The sequence below is a fragment of the Xiphophorus hellerii genome, chromosome 22 (genome assembly GCF_003331165.1).
Source record: "Xiphophorus hellerii strain 12219 chromosome 22, Xiphophorus_hellerii-4.1, whole genome shotgun sequence".
NCBI classification, from domain to species: domain Eukaryota; kingdom Metazoa; phylum Chordata; class Actinopteri; order Cyprinodontiformes; family Poeciliidae; genus Xiphophorus; species Xiphophorus hellerii.
In genome coordinates, this window is record NC_045693.1 from 27,328,030 (window position 1) to 27,343,950 (window position 15,921).

Genomic DNA, 15,921 nt, shown 5'->3' on the forward strand with positions numbered 1-15,921 from the left:
TTCGCACATCTGATGCTGTTTTACTACTGAGGAGAAACGCTTCAGGTTATTAATGTTACAAGTAAAAAATTATTACTTTTTATATAAAATCTCAAAGTACTATTATAGATTTGAAACTAATGATATCCACGTAGGCTTTTTTTGTCTCTGTGTTAAGCAGGATATTTAAGGTTTTTTTCTTCCAAGCTCAGTTTATTTCTTCCTTTTTGTTGACTCATCTTTTCTTTACCCTTTGGATAAACGAAATTACGTGTTGCCACATTTAAACTAATACATGTAGATATAGGCTTCATCATCTTCGATTTTTTTGGTAACGATGTATAAAGAAAAGACAACATAAACTGCTGTTGGGTAATCACACTAGAAATATATATATTTTAAATCTAGTGTTTACTTTGAGAACATTTATTTTATGCGTAAAAAAAATCTGTTAAGAAATATCATAGACTTTTTACAAAGATTGCCAGAGCTACACCGTGTTGACTCCAGTCCTGGTATCGTGACCGTTCGGGACCACAGCCGCCCACAAACAGATCAAATCTGCTAACTCTTTTAACCTCCTTGAGGAATGCTTGCAGCTGCATATTTTAACATTTTAAACCCCTTGACATGCATTAAGACGCACAGTGGGAACCATCTTAGTGGTATGCAGAAGCTAGCATCCAGTCTTCCTCATCTCCACCCTTGAGAGTAGCAGCCAATCAGAGCAAAGAAAAATGGATGTTTTGCAAAAGCCTTTCAATAGCTGTAAGCATTGAACCTACTTTAGCTTCCCAAGCTCAATTTTCTTTTGAATTTATTAGCTATGCTCAATGACAAAAATCTGTGAAAAGGCGGGCTTTCCGTAAATAAACTGGAATCACGTTCCACAGAAAAATCCAGGAACAGGTGAAAGAAATGAAACTGATATCCAATTTTTGTTATGGAGAGTCATAGTGAAACACAGTCATTGTGTTCCAATTGTGAACTAAATCTGTTGGCTGCACTTCAACACTCAGCCAACAACAGTCCTGAACGCCACAGCGCTTAACAGGGCAGAAAAAAGTAATAATGGGAAAAATCCTCCCCGCTGTAACAGGACACTCCCATCGTTGACATGTCTCATTTCTGAGTAGTCAATCATTTCACACTAATATTTCTTTAAGATCAAATAAGTACATTCAACATAGACACATCTTAAGACAACTTGTTGCCCTTTTAATTAAATTTTTAGCCTATCATACAGTACAATTTTTCCACATCGCTCATGCTGTGGAGAGTTTATACTCTCTACAGCAAAGTTGTTAAGCAGTTTTCCATTTCTGTGACTCCTCCATCTTTTTACACCCTGTCCTCCCACTAAACTCCAGTCAGACTTTAGCACATATTTCATGCATTAAAAGGCTTTTCTTTGCTTTACTCAGTTCTTTTGCTTTTTCTCACTCCTTGCAACTTCTAATATTAAAACCTCAGTCAGCTTAGAGATCTTCTTCATCGTCGTCATTTGTGTCCACAGCTCAGGAATGTGACGCAGGATTTTTACAGGCTTGAGCTGCACAAACACGTTCCCTGTTGACAAAGACAACTTGTCAACTTAGTCACTGTTGAGTCAATGCAAGATGATATCACACACTGTGAAAAATTATAAAGAGGATTATAATATACCCACTCACTCTCATAGGATATTCTGTGTGTGTGTGGGGACCATGTACCTGGTGGGGACCATTTTCCTGACACATATTTCATTGTGGGTACTCACCGAACCCTGGGCCTCATAAGGGGAAGTGCTGTTTAAGGGTTAGGGGTCAGGTGTCAGACTAAGGGGTGAATTGAGTTTTGGTTACAGTTAGGCTATAGAAATGAATGGAAGTCAATGGAAAGTCCTCACAAAGATAGCGTGGCAAACAAGTGTGGGGGTGTACCTGTGTGTGTATTTATAACTCAAAACTACAATCCATTCGGCACCTTTAACCATCCCAGCCTCAAAGGCACTCAGCTGAACCATCTTCCCTTTCTGCCCTGCTCTACTTCACACACACACACACACACACCCCTGCACACGCACGGGTGCACCCCCATACACACACTTGTCCAGTGGGATGTTGTCACCCCAGTTCTCTTACAGCTCAGTGTTTGTGTATCATTGTAAGAGGCAGAACAGAACAGGCAGGATCAGTGTAATTGCTGTACCTCACAAAGAAAAGCTGGAAGAAACAGTCAGGCAAAGCACAAGAAATACATTCACTTAAGTGGTAAATGAACTATGAGCCTTCTATTTACAGGAAACTGATTATGTGCTATTTGCAGTTTGTTTTGTTTTACACTTTTTCGTGTTCTTTAAATGATTAAAGCTGGACCATTTTAGAAGAAATTTGTAGTACCTTATTCTTGCCTTTAGGTTTACTTGATAGATTAAAATTCTAAAAAATCTGATCTGCTCAGTAAGAAACAAAAACTTGGAATTTTATTGAACTGTCTGCAATGGAGATTCTCACTTTTTGAATGAACACAAAGTAATGTTGAGCCCCAGAATCACCTTTTTCTCTCATGTAAGCAGGAAAATACAAACAAGAAATTAAACAAATGTCTGTGTGGGAAGCAAAACAAATTGATTACATTTTGACCCTCTGAAGCTCTTAAAGTAATAAAACGTAGTGCAAGCTGATAAGTTCTTTGGGAAAAAAACAGAAATCAGTCGACAAAGGTGGTTTTTGCAAAATATAAGACAGAAGTTATGTGTCTTGTTCAAACATTTATAGTGATGGAAGGTCTGTTGGATTGATACAGTAATAAGGAGAAAACTCCAGAGCTCTACTAGCAACGAGCAATTCTCAGCAGCAACATGAGGTCAAGCTAAATATGTTGCAATGCTTCATTTAGGTTTTCCCATGGAGCGTATAGGATTTCAAAATGGCTTCAATCTGTTGGGTGACCCTGACCCAAGACAGGATTATCTACCATTAAACTTTGGTCCCTGTACCACTGGTGGCCTGCAGGCGCCCCCTAGTGGTCTGCAAGGTACTGCGGACCCCACCCCACTTCTGGAGTGCGGAGTGGGAAGAGCTCTAAAATCCAATTTACAGATTAGCAGACAATAGTGGAACACACAAAGACCCACAAAAATTACTAATGCTTTTTTTGGGGGGACTGGTGAATCCATTAAACAATCTCCCCATCAGTTCAACACGAGTTACGTAGATGATGTTACCATTATAAAATAACTTGCATTGGCAAAGCTCAATGTCATTTTTACAGGTGGCGGAGGATTGTTGTCAGCAACTGCTGAAAGTAACTAAAAAAGTAACTTATATCAATCAATCAATCAAATTTTATTTGTATAGCACATTTCAGCAGCAAGGCATTTCAAAGTGCTTTACATCATTACAAACACAGAAACACAATGCAATATAGAATCAACAATCAAAACACAACATTAAGTAAAGTTAAATCAATAAATTGGTAATTGATTACGTTTCAAATACAATCCTAAACAGGTGGGGTTTTAGTCGAGATTTAAAGGAAGTCAGTGTTTCAGCTGTTTTACAGTTTTCTGGAAGTTTGTTCCAAATTTGTGGTGCATAGATGCTGAATGCTGCTTCTCCTCGTTTGGTTCTGGGGATGCAGAGCAGACCAGAACCGGAAGACCTGAGAGGTCTAGAAGGTTGATACAACAACAGCAGATCTTTAATGTATTGTGGTGCTGTGCCGTTCAGTGATTTGTGAACTAACAACAGTATTTTAAAGTCTATTCTCTGAGCTACAGGGAGCCAGTGTAGGGACTTTAAAACTAGTGTTATGTGCTCTATCTTCCTGGTTTTAGTGAGAACGCGAGCAGCAGCATTCTGGATCAGCTGCAGCTGTTTGATTGATTTGTTGGACAGATCTGTGAAGACGCTGTTGCAGTAATCAATGCGACTGAAGATGAACGCATGGATGATTTTCTCTAGATCTGGCTGAGACATTAGTCCTTTAATCCTGGAAATGTTCTTCAGGTGATAGAAGGCCGACTTTGTAACTGTCTTTATGTGGCTCTGGAGGTTCAGGTCAGAGTCCATCACTACTCCCAGGTTTCGGGCCTGATTGCTGGTTTTTAGTTGTAATAACTGAGCTGTGTGTCATCTGGATAGTTATGGTAGCTATTATTATTTCCTGTTATAACCTGAGCTAGTGAGAGCATATACATATTGAATAAGAGGGGTCCTAGGATTGAACCTTGGAGTACCCCACATGTGACCTTTGACCTCTTTGATGAGAAGTTTCCAATTGAAACAAAGAAATCCCTGTTTTTTATGTAGGATTCAAACCAGTTAAGGACTGGACCAGAGAGTCTGACCCAACTCTCCAGTCGATTCAGTAATATGTCATGGTCAACAGTGTCAAAAGTTGCACTGAGGTCCAACAGAACCAGCACTGTGGTTCTCCCACAGTCTGTATTTATATGGATGTCATTGAACACTTTTACGAGGGCGGTCTCTGTGCTGTGGTGAGCACGAAAACCAGACTGGAAGGAGTCAAAGCGGTTGGTTATCATTAGGAAGCTTTTCAACTGTTCAAACAGCTTTTTCAATAACTTTGCTGATGAATGGGAGTTTTGAGATCAGCCTGTAATTCCAGATTGTTCTTTTTTATCAGTGGTTTGATTACTGCTGTTTTCAGAGCCTGGGGGAAAACGCCTGATGAGAGCCATGAGTTACTATTTGGATCAGATCAGTAGCAACGACAGGCAGGACTTTCTTAAAGAAATGTTCTAGAGTTATAGATCTATTACATCCAGACAGCAGGAACTTGAGCTTAGTTGACTTATAATTTCCTGTAGGGTTTTATAATTAAGTAGTTGAAATTGGGTCATTTTTCCTGTATTTGTTTTGTTTAGCCACAGCATTGGTACTGACTTTATAGTGGATGTGCAGATTAATCCTCTGATTTTTTAAATTTTCTTTGAAAAGAAGCTGGAAAACTGGTTGCAGGCGGCAATACAATGGAATTCAGGCAGTAACGTCACAGGAGGGTTTGTGATTCTGTCAACTGTTGCAAATAAAGCTTGAGCATTGTTAATGTTTTTGTTTATGACATCTGCAAAGAAAGCCTCTCTTGCATGTTTTAGTGTTAAGTGATAGTTACGTAGTCTTTCTTTATAGATGTCACACTGAACGTGGAGTTGAGTTTTACGCCATTTTCGTTCTGCCCTACGGCAGAGTTGTCTTGCAGATCTACCTGCTTGTGCATTTCTCCATGGAGATTTCTTCCTACCAGACACAACCTTCATTTTAATTGGAGCAACGGAATCAATGATATCTGAAACTTTAGACTGAAAATCATTTACCAACTTATCTATGTCATTACAGCTTAAGGGTGAGGAAGAAGAGTAGATTTGATTAAATGTTTCTGCTGTGTTTTCTGTGAGAGAACGTTTTGTGATGGTTGCTGTTTGTATAAGTGGGTTAAAAGACAAATAACTTTCAAAGATAATAGCAAAGTGATCCTAGTCAGACATCCTTGAGCCTGTTCTTCTGAAGCGATGATCACGTTGCTGTCCTTGTTGATAAAATGAAAAAGATTTGCAGTGAGTAGCTTTGTCCCATGTTTATTAAGATTGCATCCGCCTCTTCCAAATAGGTGAAAGCGCTGCCAATAGATCCAGAGGTTATCGATGAAGGTCACTGAGCTGGCAGAGCAGGTTTTAATCAGCCATTTGTTTATCATGTCCAGCCTGGAGTGTTTTTCATCTCTCCATTGAGGTGATGGAATTGGACCACTGAGAAATAACTTAATTTTTAATTTTCCCATAGTGTTCAGTAGAATATTAAAGTCCTTTTTCAGAATCTCAGATTTCTGCTTTGCCAGATCGTTGGCTCCAACATGCACAACTAAAGACTCAATATCAGTGGTTAGAGAGAGAACTTTGAATGTTAAATCAGATACAGTGTCACCAGGAATAGAAATCACTCTTGTTTTCTTGGGATTGCAAACGTGACTGATTCCATTTAATGCCTCATCTCCAACAATAAGCACTTTCATTTTCCTGGTGGTCGCTTTGTCCTTTGGGACTTTGGGGGGTGGATGTGTTGGTCTTGCCTCATTGTTGATGTTTGAAGGCGAGGTTTCACTCAGAGGCTCAGGCTGAAGTACAGAAAATCTGGTTTTCAGTGGGATTCCCACAGAGTCAGAATGTTTTGAGGCTCGTTCTAGTTGCTTTGTCCTTGGGAGCGGGGTCGGTGGAACCGTTTTGGTTGCAGCTGCTTGTTTATTTTTCTTTGGTGGAGCAGGTGTTGAAGTTGAAGGTGGGTTTCGGCTCAGAGCCGGCCACGCTGATTCGTCCAGGTGAGGGGTTCTCCCTGTCAGTCGCCTCATCAGATCTGCAGTGTGAGACTTTTGTTTCGGCTTGGCACCCAGAGCGTTCCAGGGTGAGCTGCTTGATGCAGGGCGCATGAGCTCTCCATTGAATTGAGGAAGAGTTGTCTCATTTCCACTGGTAGCGTTGATCTCAAAGTTCACCTCCAGCAGTTTAATCTTCATTTCTATAGACTGAAGTCGTTGTATAATTCTGCTAATGTCCCTGGGGTTGGCCGGAGCCATTTTGCCCTGGTTCAAAGGCAAAGTTATCAGTAAGGACGAGAGAGAGCAGGATAAGCTGTTCCTCCTTCAGCTGCCACAGAGAAGATAAAAAGTTATAATCTAACTTAGCTACTTTCCAAATCAAGTAATCAGCAATCTAAGTTGCTTTTTCAAAGTAACCATGCCATCACTGCAACCAGCACAGTTCAGCTCTAATTAAAGCATTTTAAAATAAGTTTGTTGATCAAATAACTTCAGCTTGGAAAAAGTTTTCAATAACTTTTGAAATAACAACATATGTGATCTTTACAAGAATAACTGAATTAATTCACATCCAGTTATATAGAATTGCAATTACAATTTAAAAAACTATTCCACTTTAGATGTTCAGCTGCATAGTTCACATTCAGACAATTTCAAATAACGATGGCAATGAAAACCGGAAGGAATTGAGAGACAGTGGCAGTTAGAGAAAGAAAAACTGAAGAAATGGGGTTTTGAGTGAAGCCATTGCGCCGCTCCATCATTCCTTCAACTCTCTTCTTGGTATTCTCTCTTTCCGAGGACACTCTCTCCCTCCTCTCATCCATCTCGGCCTCGCTCTCTCTGACAGACAATTAGGCCCACACAGCCCCATCATCCATTCAAGCTGTCAGTCCAGAGCGCAGCACAGATGTCAGGGTGGCTCTCCATTTGAAAAGTCCAGGTTCAGTTTTCCTAACGGCTGGATTAAAAGGTTAAACCCCACAGTTAGATGATCACAGCTCTAGTCCTTGTGGAACAGGACTATCAATGATTCACACAATTCCTGTATGCTAAACCAACCATTTCTTAGGATGATAGTCACTGAAATCTTTCCAGGTGGAAACTATGATAATAAGGTTGATGTGCACTGGATGAGTGGAGAACAAAGGGGTTGTGTAACCTAAAAAAATAATGTACTGGAGCACCTGAAAGTCATACATAGAAAATTCAGGAAGAGAAATCCAGAAAAGACCTAAAGTACCAGTACATGAGAGGAACATCTTCATGTTGAGCTGCCAATCAATCAGTGTCTAAGGGTGTTGTCACAACTGATAGTCCAGTAGATTCGGTTCAAATGGAGAACAAAATTCCAACATTTGTTACATTTTCAGCTGTTATGGTTCTCTTCCTTCTGCACTGCATCAAACCAAACAAACCCTTTGAGAAACATCTCCCCCACCTCGCCTGTGGTGGCGCTGCACCAAGAACCAGCTGACTCAAAAACTACCAAAGAAAACATGAGCGCAACTGCCTTCTTCACAAAATATAAACAAAAATGAAGTAGCGTCAGATTTGAGCAGCTATAGGATTTCTCTTTTGTGTCTAGTAAAAGACCATGAGCCATTTACAGTATCTCATCATTGCTAAGCTCACAAGTTTGTTTTGGTTGTATTGACCCAGAATGACCTGAGCTGTAGTCCGCTTCCTGCTTTTGGAGCAGTCTCCGGTGTGCTTGCATATGTATATACATATGCATTTGGATGGCACCAGTGTTCGCTTCAACCGAACTGAGACTGACTTTTGTAGGCGGACCAGAGTTTGTTTTATTTGTCTACATAGGTTTGCCCAACCCATGTAGCCAGATTACCCTCTTCCCCCAATCTGAACTCGAGTGGTGTTCTGTTTTGGACTTCTGTGCTCGTCATGGATTGTCCATAGCGAACACCATGTTCAAGCATAAGGGTATCCATATGTGCACTTGGCACCAGGACACCCTAGGCCTCAGTTCGATGATTGACTTTGTCATTGTTTCATCAGATCTGCAACCACATGTCACAAATCTGAACAGAAGTGCAGAGCTGTTGGCTCCGGTAGTGGGGCAGGACCTGGCAGGCCCAAACATGTTGTGAACGTCTGGCAGAGTCTCCTGTGAGACGGAGCTTTAACTTCCACCTCTGCGGAAACTTTGAACACATTCTGGGGGAGATGGGTGACATTGAGTCTGAGTGGACCATGTTCCGTGGCTCCATTGTCAAGGCGGCTTATCGGAGATGTGGCCATAAGGTGCCTGTCATGGTGGCAAACCTGTTAGTAAACACCTTCGGTGAGGGATGCTGTCAGGCTGAAGAAGGAGTCCTTGTCTGGCCTTTTTGGCCTGTGGGATCCCAGAAGCAGCTGATAGATACCAGCAGTCCAAGTGGCATGCGGTTGCTGAGGCAAAAACTCAGGTGTGGGAGGAGTTCAGAGAGGCCATGGAGAAAGACTTCGGCATGGTCCACCATCTGGCGTCTCAGGATGGGGGAAGAGGTACAGCACTAACACTGTTTATAGTGGGGATGATGTGCTGCTGACCTCGAATCGGGATGTTGTGAGCCGGTGGGCAGAATACTTCAAAGACCTCCTCAGTTCAACCAACATGCCTTCCATTAAGGAAGTGGAGCTTGGGGACTCTGGGTCGGGTTCTCCCATCTCAGGAGATAAGGTCGCTGAGTTGGTTAAAGATCTCCTTGTGGCAAGGCCCCAGGGGTTAATGAGATTCGCCTGGAGTTCTTTAAGGCTCTGGATGTTTTAGGGTTGTGTTGGTTAACGTGACTCTGCAATATTAAATGGACATTGGGGGAAGTCCCTCTGGATTGGAAGACTGGAGTGGTGGTCCCCTGTTCAAAAAGGGGGACTGGAGAGTGTGTTTCAATTACAAAGGGGTCACACTCTTAAGCCTCCCTGACAAGGTCTATTCAGGGGTCCTGGGGCCTCATGCATAAAAGAGTTCGCAGTTTTCACACTAAAACTTGGCATGCGGACAAATTTAGAAAAGTATGATGCACAAAAAAATTTGGATGTATAAAGCCGTGCGCAATCACTTTGCTGCGCACCTTTGCTTTATAAATCCCAATTTGAGGGAAATTGAGTGCAGCTGCTGGTCCGCCCCTTTCGCCACCCATAAGTACATATGTAAATTGGTATAAATACACGGAAGTCTGCCACCACGTGAAGCAATAACCATGGCAACGTCCTTGTTTGTAGCAGTATAAGTATTTATAATAATAATAATTATTTATTTTATTTAAAAGCTGCTTTCAAGGCACATGAGGTCATCTCACAAAAATAAAAATAATACATTTTAAAGAAAAAATATATAAATACAAAAATAAGAAAATAAAGAGATCATGCAAATGCCTATTTGAACAGCAGAGAGTTCAGCCAGGATTTAAAGACAGACAGCGTCTCAGAGAGTCCTTTGAGTGGGAATGTGGACATTTATTCTAAATAGTGTAATCATGTGCATGAGTTGTACATTTACAGAATAGAGATGCTTTCTGTCCATAAGGAGCATTCACAAAGCGGGCGGCTTGACGAAGGATGACTGCAGTTGCACCGGTACCGGTACCGCACGGTTCCTTCTTTAAGTTTTGCCCAGAGCTCCAGGATGATCAGTCTGGGCAATCTAAACGATAATAAATCATCATCAACATTTTCCAGCAGATCAACACACTCTGAACACACACTCCATCTGTATCCTTCCATTGGCGATGTTCTCCATCAGAGCCAAAGCTCTCCTTAATTACGCAGCTCACCTTTGTGCAGCTACTCATGTACATATGATTGTATACACACCTGACTGCTAAATAAGTTACAAATTGGCTTAAAAGCAAAAAAGGTCAATGTTTTACAGGTGGCCATCACAAACTCCATGGGAAACTTATAGGTAAAATTGATAAGATGTGACCTACAAACCAGACTCAAATACACCGGTTCTGTCAGGGGGCACGAGCCAAACCAGGAAACTATCTTGAGAAGCTCGTGGAAGGGCTCCAGCCCAGATATATTGGAGGTGAACTCAAAGCTGACATTCACCATTCAATGTGTCTTATGTGGTTAGATTCTAAAAACACAGAATAAATAACCTGCATTGAAGTATCTCATATTTATCTCATATTAAACTAAGGGATCATTGCTGTCTTGGTTTATTGAATTTTCTTGGGCTGGTTCAGTGTCAGACTAAAGTCAAGGGGCTTTTTGATGCATCGACCTTCACAACTGACTGGACAGACACCTCTTAGATAACCTGTGGCCAGGCTTTAATACTCTTTAGAGCTCAGCACTGAGAGCTGCATGCAGTCTTTCAGATGTGAGAATGTAAGAATCACTTAAATGTCACTGATAAAACAAATCTGGCTGTTTTGTTTGTGATTTCCACTGCTGTTTGTGATTTGATTTTTTTTATTAAAATTTATTAAAAATGTCTTCTTGCTTCTTTTTTTAAATTTATGAAACAATATGTTGTTTCCTGTTACTGTATTATGATTGTATTGTAACCTGGATGATGGAGTTTCTGCTTGTCTTGTATGTTGTGCCTGGTTGTGAGGCTACTGTACTTTTCTGCTGTAACAACTGAGCCAACCTAAGTGGGAGGAAAGCACAGTGAGAGGAGAGATGAGATGATCGAAAACAAATTTTAAAAAATCACTATAACTTGCCTAAACATGCCTTTAGGGAGATCCGTTGTCTTTGTGTTCGTCAACAGTGCATTTGCCTTAAAGTCTACTTGCTTTTACCACGGTGAAATAAAATATAAAAATTGTGGGTGGATTTCTGATAAGCCATGATTTAATACTCATAACATTAGCCTATGTCGTGCTAGAATATGCATCTTATTTTATAATTTTATGCTAAAGATCAACACAAAAGAGTGCAAAAAGGAAAGTATAGTGACTATTTGTCCAAAACTCAAATCCAAAAATAAAAAAACTTAAGACTTAAAGGTGATCAAAGCAAAAGGTGAATTCAACTCAAATAGTCACTTGATGCACCGTGGGTTTCTGGCTTACGCAGTTTCAAAAATACCAAAAGTCAAAAATGCAGTACTTTGTTGCTTTATTCCATATTCAGGCAAACAAGTCACAAGCTTCACAGAATTCTGCTACTTCTGCTCTGATTCCTGCACCTGTTCTTTGTTGACTGACAGACTGATTACTGGTAAAAAAAAAAAAAACCCATATGAGCTACCTAAAACGTATGTATTTAAAACAGTGTTTCCCAACCCTGGTCCTCAAGGCACACTGCCTTGCATGTTTTAGGTATTTCCTTGCTTCAGTCCAGCTGATTTCAATTGATGACTGATTAACAGGCGTTTGTTGAACTGCAATCAATTGAATCAGGCACATTAAAGCAGGGAAACCTCTAAAACATGTAGGACAGTGTGTCTTGAGGACTAGGGTTGGGAAACACTGCTGTAAAACACCCACGTCCCAAACTGAACTTAATTAACTAATTAAGTGAATTACTGACCAAAAACGTTTTCTAAATAATTAAAATTAATCAAACATTCTAATAATAAATCAACCAGAAAATAAGCAACTAAAAATGAACAAAATAATCTAAATTCTAAGATTTAACTGAAAATAGAGAAATAGCTCCTACAGGAAGAATGGCTTGGATTTAGAAACACAAATGTGAAGGAAGTGCCATGCATTGCAGTTAAAGTCACTAGGGCACAGCCAAAGTCTACATCAAATTCAATTGAGACGGAAAATGTATGCTTTCCAATGAAAACTTAGTAAATTTGAATTCTCCAGATATTCAAGAGTAAAAGAGACATTCCTTAATAGACCTGGAGCAAAAAGTGTTCGATAAAAGTTCCAGTCAGATTACAGATAAACACTTTTTACAGCGAACTGTGCATTTACAAACAGCTGCAATATGAGTAAAATGAGTTCATCACTTGGCCACTACAAACTAATCTTTCGCGCCTAACACAAAATAATTCAGCGCATGTTTTCTCATAAAGTCTGGCAAAGGGAATATTGCATAATATGTTTTGTTCCGTGGGAGGGAAATGCAGCAAAAACTAACTCAGAACCTCGACTGTAGCGACGCCACGTATTGAAACACTGCAGCACATTTCCCAGCAAAATCAGCAGAGAGACTGAGAAAAGCCCCAAACGATAAGCTTACCTTCAGAGGAACTGCAGCGCTGTGAGCCGACTGGGAGTCCTGGAGCTCCTCACATCACCACCATGATCCATTACTCGCTGCTGTAACAACTGAGCCAACCCCCTTCCTTTCCTATCCCGGGACTTGGCCCACCTTCTCAGAACATAAACTCTGGGTGATTTATGAACCAGCGAGCAAAGCAAACAGCGGTAGGATCCACCTCACATCCCACAGTCACTCCTTCCGGTCCCTTCCTCACAAGCCAGCATCCCCGCCTTCCCTCCTGTCCTGCAGGGCTTCGTGTCTCCTTATCCCGTGGTCACTGCTCAGGTCCGATCAGAAGCGCAACTCCTCCGCATCCTGGTCCAGCTCAGAACCGCTGCCCGGCTCGGTTCGGTTCGGTTCTGCAACCCCAGTTAAGTGTGTCATTCGAGGGGAAACGGAGCGATCCAGGCCAGGCAAAACGCCGACAAGGAGCGCGGAGATATGCAGCCAGGAAATCCCTCTCCTGTACAAAACCACACACTGCACTGCAGGCAGTCCGCCACAGTTAAATATTCATATGCATGATTAACGACGCAAAGGAAAACCATTGATGCTGTGAGGTATATTAAGCAAGTATGAGGTACGTAAGTTAGCAAAAAATATAGAAAATAAGGGGTTTTTTTGTTCTGAAGTTTTCCAAATGTCACTTAACACATCCTAAGTGCTTAATTAACATTTTGTACGGAAGAGAATTAGGGCCACTGGAAGAAAAACAATTCTCATAATGTTGAGATTATAGTAAGATTTTTTTTTTTCAGTGGCCCTAATCGTCATCCGTACTTTTGACCAAAGAATTGGTCATAACATCAATGAAAACAGCAATAATTGTTATACACTATTGTATAAAGTTTAAATTTGGTATAACAAGGGCCTAACATTAGCCTATCACCTGTTGAGTACATACAGTACATCACCCCAGTTCTGAAGTCCTCTCATCTCTGCTTAGAGAACAGACCTAAAACACTGTTGGCTCATAAATCTCTGAACGGTCTAGCACCTCAACCATAGGCGCCGGAACAGGGGGAAAGGGGATAATTGTGACTGACATCTCTCTGTGTTTGTATGCAGACAGAGGTACAGATAAAACCTCCAGCACTGAGATTGGACCAAATCTAAGACTCCAGATCATAACAGTCACCCAAAGGTTTACACACATGCAGCAGCTTCGGGTCGGGTTGGGATCATGAACCGGTCTGACATCTGAAAAAAGGCTTGGACTCTGATCTGGTCCAGGTCTGAACCAATTCTGAATAAAAATGAAATGAGATTTCTGTATTTGTCACCATTTATAGAACTGCGACAATGTTTTCTTTCTAATAGCGTTGGGGTGAAAAAAAAAAAAAAGAACATCGGGCCCATGTCCGTTTACGGGTCTGGACCAAATGCTCACCCACACTTTGCCCAGGGCAGATCATTTTTGCTCAGGTCGAAAAATGAATCTGTTTTTTTTTTGTTGTTTGTTTTTTTCCCTCTTTGCTCTTTCAAAAGCCAATCAGCCATAAATATCGATGGCTGCTGATGGTTTTCAGGTCTCTGTTGGCTGTTGAAATTCATTTTTGTCTGCTAAATAACAAGCACATTAAATATCATCGATGGTGTTTCTCATTTTGTTTTTAATGCAGAAATATTGTCAGCAGTCTGGCTGGTTATCTGTCCCACTCAGACATGTCTTTCCAGCACAATTTGTGGAACATGCAGCAAATATAATCTTCGCTGCCTTTTGGTTTTAGACCCACAGCATCCAGATAGCGCTGCTGTTCCCCACACAGAGCTGCTGCTGCTGCTGCTGCTGCGCCGTAACGTGATGATGCGATGGAACTATTAGGTTGTCCTGCTGCTCTAAACTGGTATTGCTGGAGGATATTTGACATATATTTTATCTATTATTTTTTAATGTTCCACATATTTGACCAGTAGTAATTTTTGTCATATCTATCTATCTGTATTGTGCGTATTTTGGACTTGTAATAAGTAGCTGAACACAGGGCGCACTGTGTGTACCTTGAGATTTTCCTTTAAGTAAAACAGAAAATGATATATATACACTGCCTGGCCAAAAAAAAAGTCGCCACCAAAAAATGGTCACACTCTAATATTTTGTTGGACCGCCTTTAGCTTTGATTACAGCCTGCATTCGCTGTGGCATTGTTTCAATAAGCTTCTGCAGTGTCACAAGATTTATTTCCATCTAGTGTTGCATTAATCTTTCACCAAGATCTTGTATTGATGATGGGAGAGTCTGACCACTGCGCAAAGCCTTCTCCAGCACATCCCAAAGATTCTCAATGGGGTTAAGGTCTGGACTCTGTGGTGGCCAATCCATGTGTGAAAAAGATGTCTCATGCTCCCTGAACCACTCTTTCACAATGTGAGCCCGATGAATCCTGGCATTGTCATCTTGGAATATGCCCGTTCCATTTGGGAAGACAAAATCCATTGATGGAATAACCTGGTCATTCAGTATATTCAGGTAGTCAGCTGACCTCATTCTTTGGGCACACAATGTTGCTGAACCTAGACCTGATTTATATATAAAATATTTTCTCATATTTTATAGCTAGTGCAGTAGAACATTTATGAAGTTATGGTGAGCAAAGAGGACAAACCTGTTAGCTTATAATGTAACAGCAGACACAGATGGAATTTTAATGTTTTAATGGAAGTTTTTTTTTTTTTTAAATGTGGGATTCACTTTATCCTTCTTTCCATTTTACCTTTTTGAAATTATGGTAAAGAACAGTCTTTTCCCTGACTGTTCCAACTCTATGTCCATTGCATTTGACACAAATGTCTAAAAAATAAACAAAGATGTACTGCTCCACTAGTGAAAGTAAACCTTGGCATTCAGACAATTCTGAGCGCTACACAGCTGAACAGGACATGTAAAAACAGAGGTATTTTTGTTCTATTGATCTTTGTCTCATTAACATTTGAAACAGAAACATTTAAATTTGACAAACAGAAGAAATCTGTAAGAGGCTAAATGTTTTCAGAGAATAGATTCACAACATTTTGTCATCAATATAATTGTACAATTGTAATTGTATAATTAGTAAGCCTGCTGTTAATATCAGCTGGAAATAATCAGTTTTGTAAAAAATGATTGTTTTTTATTTTGTTTTCTGGGATACCGTTGTTACGGCCCAAGGCCTTTCCTCTGGGTCTTTAACATCCCTATTCTTGGTGCTGTTTGGAAGTGAAGGCAGCTGGCCAGTGTCTCCAGAATGACATCCCATCCAGCTTAAGTGTTTTCTCACTCACCAGCCCATTCTTTTCTGTCTGCCACCCTCTCTCCTTTCTCCCTCTCCTCTCCAAAGAGTTATGATTTTTTTGTTAAATAAATCCCATTTTAAGTTATCCCATGCATTGCTTCCCTTTGATTTGTTATGGTTCTAGAGCCAGACCATAACGCCGTCCAGTCTGTATTTTCTTAATTTATCTGTC

General features: G+C 40.6%; 1 protein-coding gene across 1 annotated transcript in view; it reads right to left on the reverse strand.

Annotated features, from left to right (window-relative positions):
- Positions 1 to 12,996, reverse strand: part of bean1 (brain expressed, associated with NEDD4, 1) — a 61,504-nt gene extending 48,508 nt beyond the window's left edge. Inside the window, exon 1 of the mRNA XM_032553673.1 lies at positions 12,454 to 12,996. The gene's annotated coding sequence lies outside the window, so the exon portion shown is untranslated. The remainder of the gene's footprint in view (positions 1 to 12,453) is intronic.
- Positions 12,997 to 15,921: the final 2,925 nt, after the last annotated feature.